Genomic DNA, 16,103 nt, shown 5'->3' on the forward strand with positions numbered 1-16,103 from the left:
TACTCTGGCTCTCTTAGCAGTCCTAGCCCCAGCCTGCTTCTCCATCCAGTGCCCTGAGACCATATTCTTTTTTTCATTAAATATCAAATCCAGGAGAAAACACAGTTATACAAAGCAAAACAAAATCACAAACATCATTGGAAATACAGAAATAAAAAAGGAAAATGCAATCCCCATCACTTTATCGTATCTGGGCCATTCCTGTATCGAGAGCACCGCCAAGGTCCCTGTGTGCTTACGAGAAACCTGGAGGAACTCATACCACAGCCTGAACATGAAACTCAACTGCTCCCGGGTGCCGCAGTAAAACCCTTTCCCTGCTGTGACCTTGCACTCCATAGGATTTTATGAAAATATGCTAATGAGTGTGAATATAAACTGACTGGACTATGCTTCATGCAAAAGGTCTCTTGTAAGGTATCATTACAAAGCTTATAATCTACGGTATGTGTTCATCCTATTTGTATGAACCGATCATTCTTGGATCTGAAACTAGAAATATGAACTATAACTCTGAGGTCCTGTTGTAATGATGCAAAGTGTGGGGCATTAATAGTGGTTTGGATCTTGATGGCTCCCATTAACCAGGACAATTCACTGTAGATGGCTCTGTCCTGCACCATCTGTGAGTCAGGCCAGGAAGAATGAAGGCTTGGGGGGTCTCACAGGACATGTGACCATGTCACCTGGTACAGGAATCCATCTTAAACCTGGGGCTCTTCCCCAGGAGAGAGACAAAAGATTCCTGCCTTGTACCAAAGCTGTATAAGAGGGTGGAACTGAACAAACATGGCTGCAGTCATGAGACATCCCCTAGCTACCACCTGAGCTGGAACACGGACTATACCAGGTGAAAAGATTGGGCCCAGACAAGAAATAAGTCTAGTCTTTGCACCTCAGTCTGTGCAGATGGGACCTTTCCCCTCCAGTGCTGACAGATTCTCCTCTCTCATCTACCCTTGTCCCAAGCAGCACAGCAGGTGGGAATCTTAAATGTACAGAGGAGACTTAGGAGCAGAACCCCCCCCAGACCTTCCATGCAATTGGCACTTGCCCCTCACTGAGCAGGAGTGAAATTCCTGCAGGGCCACATCCCCTTTGGGCTTGAACAAAGCAGCAGGGTAAAATGAACCTGGAGATGCTGGGGATTGAACCCAGGACCTCATACATGCAAAGCATGTGCTCTACCACTGAGCTACATCCCCAGATGGGCCATGTGTGCTATAGGTTACACTCAGAGCCCTCCTGTTTCCAGAGCATCCAGTGGCCTAACAGTAGCATGGGGGACACATTCTCTGCTCTGAGGCCAAACCTGCTGTCCTGGAGGTTGCTGGTTCTTAGGGGTCACTTTGCAGCAGGGTCAGATTCGAAGTGTGGGGCAGAGAGAGTGGGTGCCCTGGACTCAGGGTGCAGAGATACACTCAGCCCTATCCCCAGCATTGGGTGGGGGGTGCTGCCACCTCCTGCTGGAAGGTAATGGGATGGGAGGGGCGCTGTGAGTCACTCAACACCTGACCCTGTTGGCAGCAGTGGTGTGGGAAGCTCCAGGTGTTTCTAGGATCTGCTATTTCCACCTGCCTGTAAAGTCCAGCTTTCCCCAGCACATTCACTGCGGTGCAATTGGGTCACTGTTTCCATGGCTTAGCAGCAAAGAATCGCTCCCAGTTTCCCTTCTATCGGCAGCAGGATTAGCCTGTGTTGGTGGTTAATGAGGTGGATCTAGTTGTAGATTGTTATTCATTCCCCACCTTGATAATTCACACAGTCCCTTTCCCATGCAGATTCCCAGCACCTCGGTGATCCTGGTAGCAGAGGTTGGGGCCTGAGATTTTCAGGGTCATTTTTCCCCTCCACCTGCAGTGAACTCAGCTTTTCCCCCATCCCAGACAATCCATGAAAGATTGGGGCATAAAGAAAGAGGGGAGGGAACATCTCACGCCCAGGGCTGGATGTGCCCAGGGCCCCCTGCTTGTCCATTGTTTCCATGGAATTTGCCCCCCTGCTTTGCACAAGGGACAGAGAAAGATCTTGCTGTTCCTGTGTCTGTGCAAGGAAAATTGTGCTTCCCTAGGAAAGAGAGGCAGGAAATGGCCCCATTGTGGGACATTATCCTCAGGATTAAGACCTAAGGACTCAGGCTGAGAACTGATAGAACTGCACTCATCTGGGATTTAATAAATTGTCTTCCATGGAGCAGGGCCAGTTCCAGTGTTTTTGGCACCCCAAGCGGAAAAAAAAAAGCTGTAATCAATGGCAGCTCTACCGCTGCCACTTTTGGTGGCAAGTCCTTCCATCTGAGAGGGACTGAGAGGGCTTAATTGCCGCTGAAGCCTCCCATTTCCATTGACCACCCCAGGGACCTGCTTGCTGTCCTGCCATGGAGACACTGGGAAGATGGGGGGAATCAGGAAAATAGCATGGATTTATTTACATTGCAAGTGAAGAAAAATTAAAGCTTTTTTTGGTTTAAAGTCACTTTTCCCTGACTGGGAATTGAATCCAGGCCTTGGCAGTGAAAGTGCAAAATCCTAACCACTAGACCATCAGGGAAGAGAGTATGTTGTTTTTCTTCTCACTTATGCTACACTTTCTTAGGCTACTTTCTAGCCACTTCCTGAAATTGCTCCATTATCTACTCCCTGAGGGCCTAGGAGCAGAGTGCAGGAACCCCTGTGCTCAGGGTCACAACCTGAGCCCAACCCAAGCCACTGAAACAAACTCAAATCATGCTTCAGCTTCCTCCAGCAGGATCACAGAGCAACACAAAGAAAACCCATCAGGAACAATCCTCCTCTGCTTTCATTTACCCCATCACAGCCCTCTCAGCAGCCCGCTCTTGTGGGAAGGACACTGAGCTGATAGGAGCTCTGGCACAGAGACCAAAGGAGGGGTGTTGCTCCCCCACACTGTGAGCTGATCACATTCTGACTCTGTGTAATGGGGCTCTGAGCTTTGCCATCTTGTGAGTTCTGTGTCCTGAACAAGTAACCACAGCGCTGACCCCTTTCCTTGTCTTCTTCAGATTCCCCGGGCCTTCCCCACAAATGGTTCTATCAGGCGCTGGAGGGATCTAAGGACCTGCAGGTTTCCCTCACCCACCTCTTAAGGCAAACAGTGATTCCCTTCTCTGACACTCCTGGGCCTGGGCTTCTTTTGAGTTTTTCCCCAGGGGACCTGATTCCCTGTGAAAATGTGTGTGTGGCATGTGGGGAACTCAGACTCAGACTCTCCCCCACTAGATGAGTCCAACAGCACCTCCCCTTGGTGGGAGATTCCTAAATTCCACCCTCCCACCCTGGTTACTCTGACCAGCTGATGGCGACAGCATGCTTAATCAACCCCAGCTCTCTGGGCTAGAAAGCAGCATCTAACCAGCCTTGTAACAGCTTTGGTTTGCTCGCTGGAGCCATAACGAACCAGGAAAGAAGGCAAATGTCAGACAGGGAACCTCAGCTCCACAAATAAACACCCTCAGGCTCCTTCTACACTGCGACTGGGCAGTTGACTGACTTCAAATCCAGCTAACCCAGTTGGTAGCGTGTGAGACTCTTAATCCTGCCATCATGAGTTTAAGGCCCATATTGGGCAGCAGCAACAGGCCTTAGGTGTCACTCTTCTGCTTATAGTCACAGCCCAGAATGAAAGTGGCGCACCATGGGATAGGTTTTGCAGCAAGACAAGATAAGCACATTAGCCAATGGTTAACAGGTTACATAATGTCTCCGCCCATGGTCTTAAATTAGCAAGTTAACATTTAATGAATACTTTGATACAATGTTAGTTGTATAAAATATCTATGTTGAATTCTGATTTGGGGTCCATTGGAATGGAGCAACTCCTTTGATTGTCCAACAGGTAGATTCCTAGGGGTTAAAGCAAAGAAACAGTGAAAGTATATGGCAATAAAGATTGTTTTCTGTGTGTCTAAAGGCAGGCATTGGTCCCTGGGAAGGGAGGTGGAAGGATGCCATAACTTATACTGACATGTGACAACTTCTCATAAACTCAAGGTTGCATCTGTGGGAAGAACGTCTCCCTACAGAAGAGACTAACACAATAGGAACAGGGATTCTTTGTTCAATCTGCAACTCTGAATAAGACACAGTTATTTAGTTCTTAGCTCCAACACCTGGCAATTTGCTGACCAGGCCTATCTTAGCAAGCAAGGCTGTCTGTTTACCCAGCTTTCTCTTAGCTGATCACGATTTGCTAGGCCTCTGGTCCCTTGACTTTGCTACCCCTGGGTGTGAGCTGATCACATTCTGATTCCATGTAACGGGGCTCTGAGCCAATGGTTAACAGGTTATATAATGTCTCCGCCCATGGTCTTATATATTTTATACTAATAACATTTTATCAAAGTATTCATTAAACGTTCTTCCCTGGACTTTGGGTCTGGAAAAGAGCTGGCACAATCCATAGACCAGGTTGTTATACAAAATGCACATGAATTTTAACTCTTCACATACAGTAATGGCATAGTTCTTGGTTTAGGCTTGTAGCAGTGATGGAATAAATTGAAGGTTCAAATACAGTCTCTAGAGTCCATCCACTGCTGGGATGGGACATTGAGTCCTTTGTACAGAGCTTCAGTTTGTAGCAAAGTCACTCCGGAGGTATGAAGCAGGATTGGAGATGAGGCATCAGCCTTTTATAGTCTCTTGCCATGTGGTCTTTGCTTTCTTTGTCCCAAGTACACTCTATCCAGCACGTGGCATAGAAAAACCTGAGTTCTGTCCATAGGCAGGTCCCTGCATACCTTGCTGAGTCACAAGGTGTATCTGCCTTCTCTCAATGGGTCAGTTGTACAGCTGATGCTCCTTAATTGGGTGATCCACAGGGAGTAGCTCAAACCTCCAAAGTGCCTGGCCAGGGGCAGGACATTAGCACAGCAAGGGAGGGGTGTGGCAGTGACATCACAAAGGCCTTTTGCAGGACCTCAGACTATTGGTCAAAGGTGGAGGGGAGGTGGTGACCTCACAGAGAGATGCTGACATCAGCCAGGCAAGACAGGGGCAAGGGGCCAGGGAAATCTCAGAGACCCCTGTGGCTTTGCTTCAGCAAGTCTCCTTCTACAGGTCTCTCTGTGAGGACTGAGAGAGTATTCGGGTTCACGTACGTGAGCACCAGGAGGAACCTCTTTCGAGTTTTCTCCTTTCCTTTGCCTGATTTTACTAGAAAACAGCCGTCCCTGTTTAGAAGGTAAGAGCCTCCTCAAGGTTTGAAACCTGTTCAGTCTGATCCATCTGGTGACAGTTGAATTCTAGGTATGGAAACCACGAGCTTAAGGAGGCAGAATTTTATTTCGCACCTGGGATTTTGTCCCTTAGAATCACTGGGGACATTAGGGTTTGTCCTTTTTGTTTCACCTTCTCCTCCATCCATCCCTTCCTCCTTTCTCTTCATCTCTTGCTTCTTTTGTCCTTTCTCGTGTTGCCCTCCCAACACCAGGAGGGGTGTGTGTGTGTGTGTGTTGCGGGGGAGCAGTGTGGTTTTTCCCCGTGTAGCCAGCACCAGACCTGGCACCATCCCCAGCTCTGCCCCCTTCCTGCCACTGCGACCCCATCTCACCTCCTGACCCTGGCTGGGCGCCCCTGGCCCCTCATAGCAGGGGGCTGTGCAGGAGGGTGCAGGGGGGTCTCCTTGCAACCATGAGTGGGTGTCTGGTGGGTGCTGTCACCTCCGCCAGAGACCCCCAAGAAACTCACTAGCTTCCTCCACATGTGGGGAGGGGCTCCTACTTTCTGACTTGGGTGGGGGGAGATTCCATTATGTCAGAGCCCGTGGAGGGAGGGGTTCAAATCACGAGTCTGAGTGGCAGGGCAACCCCCTCCCCGAGTCAGATTCTGGTAGGGGGCTGGGCTGGGATCTGTAGGGAGGGAGACACAAGAAAAAGCAGCCGCTACTATGGAACCCAGGAGTCCTGGCTCCCAGTCCTCCTGCTCTCACCTCTAGACCCACCCTCCACTCCCAGAGCAAGGGATAGAACCCAGAGGTCCTGGCGCCCAGCCCCCTCTCTGCTCTGACCACTAGACCCCACTCCTCTTTTAGGCTCGCTGCCTCTTCTATCCACCCAGCCCACCTGTCCATCCCTTTGCTGCAGGTTTCTGGGGTGTCACCCCTGCTCTGCACTCCCCCAGTGCAGCCCAAGGCCTTTCCTCCCCCCCACCACACATCCTCTCCCCGCTCGTGCTGGATCATCTGCTTGGCCCCCCACCTCCTCTCGGGATGCGCTGTGCGGCGTGGCTGGGGATTGTGCAATGGCCCAGCACCAGGCAACGCAGAACGGACACCACAGGCCCTGCCCTGCCCCACCGCACTGGAGCTGCCTTCCAGGTGCATTGGAGCCCAGCACCCTGCACCTGTTCCCTCCTGCCCCACAAGGGGTGAGCTGCAGTCCCCACCACGCTCCGCAGAGGGGAGAAGGGTCAAGCCAACCAGCCCATTTAGGATGGGGGAATCAACACCCTTTTTTCTGCACAGCCACTGACCATCAGCAGGATTCCTCCTCCCTCCTGTGCCTCAGTGCAGCTAAATCGCTGCACCTAGTCAGCTGGTCCATCCGCGGCACCTCAGTCCCCCATGCCTGAGCCTCCCTGCCAAAGCCCTGCACCTGGCTCCGTAGAATTAAGTCTCACATCTCGCTGGGAACTCGACTTCTGTGCCCAGAGAGTCTCAACCCCCCTCAGTAGATGACCTGAGTCTGAGAAACACAGTGTCCGTCTTCTCTAAAGAAGTACTTGGAGAGATTTTTTCTTGTGTGACCATGTGGCCTAACGGATAAGGCATCTGACTTCAGATCAGGCGATTGAGGATTCAAGTCCCTTCGTGGTTGTGTTTGTTCAGTTTTACCTTTGGGCTGAAAGTCCTGCTCCCTTCAGGGCTGGAACCTCTTCTTGGCCGCTCAGGCCAATGCTCTGGCTTCAGCTAGAGCCCCAGGAAGGAGTTGGGGGTGGGCGTCACAAAGGCTGGGACATGAGCCCCAGGTGCTTCCAGTCTCGCCTTTGCCGTTCCTGACTTGCCAAAGAAACTGGGCGGCTGCCCGGGCTAGTGTGTGGAGCAGTTTCCCTCTTCCAAGTGTGCGTCTGTCCCTGTGCTGGAGGGGGGTTGCTACATAGCACCTTGGGATCCTGGGTGTTTCTCTGCTTCTCGCCAGCTGGGGAAAAGCCTCTTGGGGAAAAATCTCCTGCCCCACTGCCAAAGTGAGCACCTGGAGTGGGAACGGTAAGAGGCCCCACCAAGGGGGCTGGCCCTGCTTTCCTACCGTCTTCTGGTGTTGGCCATAGAGCATCAGCAGCCGCCCCCGCATGCTGGTCTGTGGGTGGCCTTCAGTGGGTGTTTGGCATGGCAGGGAGCAGGCTGGCTAGGGGTCTTTGTCGCTGTCTGCTGGCCACGCATAGGCATGGTCCTGCCCTCCTCTGAACAGCCAGAGTTAGTCTGTGCTTAGAAAGCAGAGACACAGGAGACTCAAGACAAGAGGGTGAGAAATATTGAGAAAGGACCTATGCAGACAGCCCACACTACAGGGACACTGCCTGGTTAAGGGATGTGGAGGCACCAAATTGCCCCAAATTTCCTGCTGCCCCACGCAGCTGGGTACTGCTCCAGTGGCGACCTCGATCCCCCGACTGGCTGAGCCGGCCAGGAAAGCTGCCCCTGCCCCTGCTCCACCTCTTCCCACAGCCCCCCACCCCTGGTCTGCCCCCCCCCCGCTCCACTCCATCCACCCCCCACTCTGCCCCTTCCCCTGAGTTACACCCCAGTGGACGGCAGGAGGGATCAGGCGCACCCGGCACTCACCGAGCGGTGGGAAATGGAACGACCTGGCCACAGCCTGCTCTTCTCCACCAGCTCCCAGCCACACCACTGGTGAGTGCTGGGGGGTGTTTTTCCCCCACCCCCCATGTTCCAAGGCTGGGAGCAGAGTGCAGCAGGCTGGGGCCGGATCACTCCACTTCCCACCGCCCCATGAGTGTGGGGTCGGGCCTGCCCTGCAATTACCGGGCGGCGGGAAGTGGAGTGACCTGGCCCCAGCCTGCTCCACTCTGCCAGCTCGGGCTGGGGGACGGGGGTGCCGTGTAGGGCACCAAAATGTCTAGGGACAACCCTGAATAGATCATTTTCCCACAGGGACCGATGGCTGTTAGAATAGAGATATTCAGGCTGCCTGTACAGGCCTAGACTTTCAGAACTGCGGTGTCAGAGCTGGGAAGGGGGACACTGGGGAACAGACTCTGTCGGTGTATAGAGATAAGCCCGACTGGTGTGAAGGGTTTCGGAATCTGCTTGCTGGGAAACTAACCCCAGTAAACATCCCTTTGTCTGCGCTTCCGACTTCTGGTCTTTTGCTGCTTGCTGTCTGCGTGACAAGAGCCAGGGAAGTGGGCAGGGGAAGGGAAAGCCCTCTGACAATGGCTCCTTGCTCCTCTCCCTCCAGGCTCAGGGGTCAAGGATGGGCAGGACTCCAGGCTCTGCTTGAGGGATCCTGGCACAGGGGCTGCAGGAGGGAGGGGGGCAGAAAGGATTGCAGGTTCTGACCTGTGCTCTGGAGAGGAGGTAATAGGTGAAGGGGGTGTTTTTGACTCTTCCCTTTCTCCCACTCCCTCCCCTTCTCAGTGACCCTGGGCTGGAATTCTACCTTCCACAGGGCCAAATAAGGGGGTGAAGCCATTTGGCTAATGAAAACCAGTGCTTCAGGTGAGGCTTGAACTCACAACCTCAGCATAGCTCCTCTCAGCACTGCCCTATAAGTACTGTGCGCTAACCAATTGCGCCACTGGAGCACCTGCTAGTTATCATTCTCTGAGACCCCTAGGCTGATAAAGGCGAGGAGTGACCCCAAAACATTCTCAGTGGAGTTGAGAGCAGGTAGCAACAAGTGTTGGTACTCAATGGGGTGGATTCTTCTTAAGGGTTCCAGGCCCCATTTGACCCTTTTGTTCTTCCCTGTGTAATAACAGAGCTGGTTAAGACTCAATGGAGAGTCTTGCTGCAGACCAACAGAGCTGAAATCACTGGTAACCAGCTCTAAGCATTAGTCCTGCTTTGGGACAGCGTCTCTCATGCAAGAAACTGCCCAGTCTGCGCTAGCAGTGAGGCTCCCTCACTAACAGCTGAAATCAGGGAGAGCTGTGTGAAGTGCAGGGCCCCAGGGGTGCCTGAACACGGGGGAACAACACCCCAGGGCTTTTAAAAATGGGAGGGCTCTGCCTTGCCACTTTGTAATGACCGTAAGGGCGAGTGAGTGGGGGAGGGGGCGGAGAGCAGCGAGCGGCAGGAGGGGTCTTGGGGGAAGAGGCAGCGTAGGAGTGGGGCCTTGGAGAGAAGGGGGGCAGGGGCGTGGCCTCGAGTGGAAGGGGTGGGGCTACTGTTTGGGCTCTGGTGGCTGCTACTTTTAGGCAGGGCAAGTGCGGGGGGCAAGTGGGGCAATTTGCCCCACAAGCCCTGGCCAAGAATCCCTTCCCTGGCTAGAGGCGCCTTTTTAATTTTTACTCACCCGGCAGCGGTCCGGGTCTTCAGATGCACTTCCGCAGCGGGTCCTTCAGTGCTGCCGAAGACGCGGAGCGAGTGAAGGACCCGCTGCCACTGAAGACTCAGACGCCACCCAGTGAGTACAAGCGCCGCAGCGGGTGGCACCTTTTTCATGTCTGCTCCCCCGCTTTGCTGCAGGCCCTCGAATCCTCTGGGCGGCCCTGCTTTTAGGGAGCCTGTTCTGCTCCTGGTGGGACCACAAGGTGTCAAATGGTGCCTGGAACCATTAAGAAGGATCCACCCCACCGAGTACAACACTTGTCGCTACCTGCTCTCAGCTCCACTGAGAATGTTTTGGGGTCACTCCTTGCCTGTATCAGCCTAGGGGGGTCTCAGAATTATATTTAACAGGTGCTCTAGTGGTGCAATTGGTTAGTGCGCAGTACTTACAGGGCAGTGCTGAGAGGAACTATGCTGGGGTTGTGAGTTCAAACCTCATCTAGAGCACTGGTTTTCATTGACCACATGGCATCACCCCCTTATTTGGCCCTGTGGAATGTAGAATTCTAGCCCTGGGGACCCTGTGGCAGGCGAATAGTCAAAAACACCCCCTTCAATTATTACCTCCTCTCCAGAGCACAGGTCAGAACCTGCAATCCTTTCTGCCCCCCTCCCTCCTGCAGCCCGTGCCAGGATCCCTCAAGCAGAGCCTGGAGTCCTGCCCCTGGCGTCTGTACTATTGACAAACTCTAAGTGACAGGGACAAAACACTCAAATCCCGTCTAGTGCTGGGAGCCAGGTTTGCTCTTCAAATTCTGTCGTTGGTACATTTCCAGGCCTGGGAATGTCCCACAACAGCATTTAATGGGAAGCTGCCTGCAGAACAGTGACACTGCACAGAGCTCCTGTGGAGGAGGGGTGGGAATTAGTAACATTTTGAGGATCGTTTGGGAAATGAGCCTTTGCTGACAAGGTTTGTCTCTGTTCATATTTCACCTTCAGGTGTTATGTTGAGGGATCTTTAGTGTATTTTTGTGAGGTTAATAACTATCTCCTCAACTTTATTTACTCAACTTGAAAATTGGTGTCACTTGATTTTTGTATCTCCCTGTGAAACTACAACTGACGTGTGGCTTTCTACAGGGGGTCATGATGTTAAAGTTGGGGAATTCAGTTTCTGTACTTCTGGGGGGGGGTGTTGCTTTTTTACAGCTCCCTCACGGCCAGGCACACTGGGCTGTTAGCTGCACCCACTGTCCTTGCCAGGGCCCCTGCTGAACCCTGGGCGGCTGCACTGCCGTGCTGGGGTGACTCTGCAGGGGAAGAAGCTGCTGTGGAGCAATGTAGAGCAGGTGCAGGAAGGAGACGAGGTCACTTTTCACATTCTGAACTGCACAGTTTTCACTCCCAGCCCTACCGGTGCCCCTCAGTCCCAACCCGCAGCCCCCTGGGTTCCCCGCTGAGCTCCCCAGTCACTGAGCGGCTGGTGCCCCTCACTCCCGACCCGCAGCCCCCTGGGTTCCCCCCAGCTATAGCGGTGCCCCTCACTCCTGACCTGCAGCCCCCTTGGCTCCCCACTTTGCTCCCCAGTCACTGCATGGCTGGTGCCTCTCACTCCCGACCTGCAGCCCCCTGGGCTTCCCTCAGATCTACCGGTGCCCCTCACTCCCGACCCGCAGCCCCTGCTATCCCAGTCCTGACCTCCAGACTCACAGCTCTGCTGGTGCCCCTCACTCCCGACTTGCAGCCCCCTGGGCTCCCGCTGAGCTCCCCAGTCACTGCACTGCCGGTGACCCTCACGCCCGACCCGCTACACCTGCTATCCCAGTCCTGACCTCCAGATTCACAGCTCTGCTGGTGCCCCTCACTCCCGACCTGCAGCCCCTGCTATCCCAGTCCTGACCTCCAGACTCACAGCTCTGCTGGTGCCCCTCACTCCCGACACGCAGCCCCTCGGCTTCCCCCAGCCCTATCGGTGCCCCTCACTCCCGACTCGCAGGCCCCTGGGCTCCCTCCAGCTCTGACGGTGCCCCTCACTCCTGACCCGCAGCCCTTGCTATCCCAGTCCTGACCTCCAGACTCACAGCTGATTGCTTTGAGAGACTGGTAGTGAGTTGGGTGTGGTGGCTAGAGAACAGACAAAGTGGTTACTGGTTTATGATTTTCTGTTTGCTCCTTTCGGGTAAGGGAAATAGGGAAAGAAAAATAAGCAAACTAATGAAGAGTGAAGAGCAGAAGAAGCTGGAACTGCACAGGTTGCAAGTTGCTGCCCAGAAAGGCTGAACACTGGGCGCTGGGAAAGTCTCTGTTAACTAAGAAGCCCCCTGAGCTGAGTGCATCCCAGTTTCAGTGAACTGCAGAGGGGGTGTCTCAGCACAAGAAAACAGGAAAATGTCCACCAGAGAGGCAGCTACTTAACTAGAGCTGGCCAGACTGGAAGCAGAAGAGAAGGCAAAGGACCGGGAGTTTCAATTGAAGCTCAAAGAAGCAGAGGCACCTGTGCACAGAAGGGATATGGAAGCAGAGGCAGCCAGGGAGGGAGCTGCTCACACAAGAGCCCTGGAGTTAAGAGACAGAGAAATAGAGGCCCAAACTGAGGCCCAGAAGCATGGACTGGCTGTTATGGAGTGGAAGAGACAAAACCCTCCAGCAGCTGGCTCCACTTCCCCAAAAATCCACAAATGGGAGTGACTATGTCCACAGTATGATGAATCCAGTGATATTGCTGAATATTTCATCACCTTTGAGAGACTCTGCACCTCTGTGAAATCCCTGGTGATCAAAAAATGGTCACATTGGTAGCCAAATTGACTGGAAGAGCTATGGACATATTGAATGAGATGCCTATTGATGATGCTACAAACTATGGTAAATGTAAGGAACTAGTTTTAAAACAGTTTCAGATGACACCTGAAACCTACAGGGTTAAATTCAGGAGTCTTAAGAGGGGATCTGGATTCAGCAATGTGGCTTATGTAAATGAAATCAGAGATTTGTTAGCTACGTGGGTGAGGGGAAAAGACATGACAAGCTTTGAAGGAATGTGTGATTTGGGCTAAGGGCAGGCATGGTTGCAGTGCACCCTTCCTTGCCAACACCTCAAACACATGCCTGAATTTAAAACCTTCTCCAAAGAGGCAGAACAATCTGCATCAGAGCACTTACGAGGGTACACAAAGGAATTGGGAAATGTAATAGACACTAAACAAGTTAAATTGTGTGAACAAAACCTGTCTGCCGTAGATTTGCTGTTAATCTGGGGGTCTTTTGCTACGTCATCAAGACCAAGGAGTTAATACTAGTGGTAAACCCTTTAAAGATGTGGGACATACCTGATTTGTGGGGAAAAAAAAAACTTTTGTACATGCTAGGGATGGTGACAAGACAGTCCCACAAGAATTGTTTCTTTTCAACTCATACCTGTAAACAGGCTGGAAGCTTGGCACAGCAGCAAAAGCATAACAGGCCTACGCTGCTGTGTGGGAGGGGAAACCGAGGCACATTGGTGGCTAAATGCCAAGACATCTACACGTTAACAGATATTGCTGTCTACACTCTGTTAGCAATGATACACCCCAACATGTTTTCAGGCAGCCAGGGACCAGGAACCTCATACCTTGCTAGACCACCCATGTAGGACATCATACATTTAAAGGTATTGAAAGGGGGTGTGACCAGAGACAAGCAGGGATTTTAGGTGTACCGTCTCCACCATGGACAGTGTCCAAGCCTCTGGCAGTAAGTTCAGGAGGAGGGTGTGACGTTGCACACACACCCCCATCCAGGCCCGCCCTTCAGCATTCCTGGGGAAAGACCAACATGGCCAACATGACTTTGGGCCAGTAGGTCAACCAAGGGGGCTGTCTCCTGGGTTTACTCGGAATTCTGCAGCTGGGCTGCAGCCAGGCACAGGAGGCCGCCCTCTTGGTTGACCTACTGGCCCAAAGCCACTTTGGCGGCATTGGTCTTTCCCCAGGAATGCTGAAGCACAGGCCTGAGGGAGGGAGACTCAATCCTCCTCCCTCTTGGTCAGGGCGGAAGAGGCGGCTGTAAGAGCGGCCAGGTTCCTGAGCTGGGTCTTCCAGCGTTTGGGGAGGGTGGAGCTGACTGGGGCATGGTGCTGGCAAAATGCATCAGGGCGCTGGCGGGAGGAGCAGGCCAGGGCTAGGGCTGGGAAGAGAGAGAGAGAGAGACCAGCAGGTTTTCCCTATTGTTTCCTGCGCCCTTTTTCTTCCGTAATTTCTCCTCTGCATGAACTTTCGCACTTTCACTGTAAGCCTGGCTAGCTCAGTTGACCAAGTGTCAGACTTTTAATCTGAGAGTCAAGAGTTCAAGTCCCTGGTCAGACACTCAACTATTCCCCAAGGTCTCAAAAAGCTCTGTCTCTGGAGTCCTTCTCGATGTTATTTTTTCTCTTCAGGGTTTTGCCTTTCCTAAGAAGGGGTTTTGTGTGTGGGATTGAAGGGGCAACTTCCTGACACCCCCTCTGTCCTCGCAGGCTGGAGGAATAAAGGCCTCTGGGCAGGAGCAGCCCTAGACTAGCTGCCAGCACCTGGCGCCCTAGGCGAACCCTGCAATCGGCACCCCCCCCCCCCCGAACCCCAAGGGCAGAGCTAGGCTGAGGTATTTTGGTAAATGGGGAAACATTTTGCCCCTTTTTTTCCTTTTAATGTTTTTAAGCCTTTTTTTTTTTTAAACAGAGGCTTAATTATTCGGTTTGTCCATCTGTCCATATTTCTTTCTCCATCCTTCTGGTTCTGGCTGCCCCTTACTACAGCCATAACTTTGGTCTTGAACTTTATAGAGTAGTGAGGTACCTTAAGGGTTAAATGTTAAATACCAAACCCAAACAACACTAGTTACCTGTGTCTGGCAAAAGGTGTCTGGCAGTTTTGCCACTTTGAATGATTCAAATGGATTTTCAGTGGCATTATAAAAAAAAACCAACAAAGCAGAACCAAACCAATTCACCTTGAACCTTCAAAACAAGAGTTTTACAAACCATGAGTGTCAGTTTAGGTCCTTAAAACCTTACATCATCACACACAAAGTTCTCTTTTGCCTAACATCCCTTGCAGTGCGAGTACTCTTTTTTACACAACTGTACCCTGATTACACGGACATCTTGTACAATGAGAGACAGCCAGAGGCAGGCAAGTTAAGTGCCAATAGAAACCCCTGACATTCCTTTAGTGATTTTGATTACATTACCCAGTAGTCTAATAATTTTGATGAGATTATCTCTCGGCCTGCTGCCTGCAGCCGTCCATTATAGACCATTTCTGTGGGCAAAGGGCCCATTTCCTGCCTCTGCCTCCTTAAGCTCGTGTTTTCCATGCTTAGAATTCAACAGTCACCAGATGGATCAGACTGAACAGGTTTCAAACCTCGAGGAGGCTCTTACCTTCTAAACAGGGACGGCTGTTTTCTAGTAAAATCAGGAAAAGGGAAGGAGAAAACTCGAAAGAGATTCTTCCTGGCGCTCACGTCCGTGAACCCGAATACTCCCTCAGTCCTCAAAGAGAGACCTGGAGAAGGAGACTTGCTGAAGCAAAGCCACAGGGGTCTCTGAGGTTTCCCTGGCCCCTCGCCCCTGTCCTGCCTGGCTGATGTCAGCATCTCTCTGTGAGGTCACCACCTTTGACCAATAGTCTGAGGTCCTGCAAAAGGCCTTTGTGATGTCACTGCCACACCCCTCCCTTGCTGTGCTAATGTCCTGCCCCTGCCCAGGCACTTTGGAGGTTTGAGCTACTCCCTGTGGATCACCCCACTCAAGGAGCGTTCGTTCTAGGAAGCAAGCCGGCTAGACAGGAAAACATCAGACGCTGCTCCCAATGCTACACTCAGTTTTTCAGAAATTGGTCGCCTTTATGCCCAGAAGAGACCATTAGAGCATCTAATCTGACCCCCTGCATATCACAGGCCTCCTGTATGACACAAGAGCTACTTTTGGAGAAAACACATTCCAGAAAGGCATCTAGTCTCCATTAGATGACACCAGGAGATGGCGAATCCACCTCTTTCCTTGGTAGCTTGTTCCTGTGGTGAATCATCCTCGCTCTTGAATATTTGTGTCTTATTTGTAATATGAATTTATCTCTTTTCACCTTCCAGCCATTGGGTCTTGTTAGGCCTTTCTCTGCTCGATTAAAGAGCCCTTTCATATCCAATCTTTTCTCTCCATTAAGGCCCTTCAACACTTCAGTGAAGTCACCTTTCAATCTTCTTTTGATAAGCGAAACAGGTTGAGCTCGTTCAATAGCTCACTAGAAGGCATTTTTCTCCAACCCTCAGAACACTTCGTGGCTCTTTGATCATCAGACTCCTGAACTGCAGCTGGATGTGGTTCTTGTTCTTCTGCACAGCATAGCTCCTGGAGAAGAGGGATCTGCAAATGTACATTCGTATGATACCTTTGTTTAATTGATGAAAACATAAACTAGACACTTAGAGGATTGGAACTGATTTCAGCGGATGGACAGCTTTGCTAGGTTTTTATGCATTTGGACAGCGAAATGTTGAGTGTTTACATTCATATCAAGCACCCCCGTATAGTGGAGCTCCTGAACAGAATGGAGAATGGAAATGAAAATATTTTCCTTTTTTTTAAAAAAAGAAAGAAGGTTATAAGA

General features: G+C 51.7%; 3 non-coding genes across 3 annotated transcripts; all 3 read right to left on the reverse strand.

The window, feature by feature from the left end:
* Window positions 1-1,133: 1,133 nt before the first annotated feature.
* On the reverse strand, window positions 1,134-1,205 carry TRNAA-UGC. The gene has a single exon. It is a non-coding gene; the product is annotated as a tRNA-Ala (tRNA).
* A 1,273-nt stretch (window positions 1,206-2,478) lies between these two features.
* TRNAE-UUC lies at window positions 2,479-2,550 on the reverse strand. The gene has a single exon. It is a non-coding gene; the product is annotated as a tRNA-Glu (tRNA).
* A 6,139-nt stretch (window positions 2,551-8,689) lies between these two features.
* On the reverse strand, window positions 8,690-8,783 carry TRNAI-UAU. Its single transcript has 2 exons — window positions 8,746-8,783; window positions 8,690-8,725 (listed from the first exon to the last, which is right to left on the reverse strand). It is a non-coding gene; the product is annotated as a tRNA-Ile (tRNA).
* Between the last annotated feature and the right edge of the window lie 7,320 nt (window positions 8,784-16,103).

This window comes from Mauremys mutica, unplaced genomic scaffold, assembly GCF_020497125.1.
Source record: "Mauremys mutica isolate MM-2020 ecotype Southern unplaced genomic scaffold, ASM2049712v1 Super-Scaffold_100099, whole genome shotgun sequence".
Taxonomy (NCBI): Eukaryota; Metazoa; Chordata; order Testudines; family Geoemydidae; genus Mauremys; species Mauremys mutica.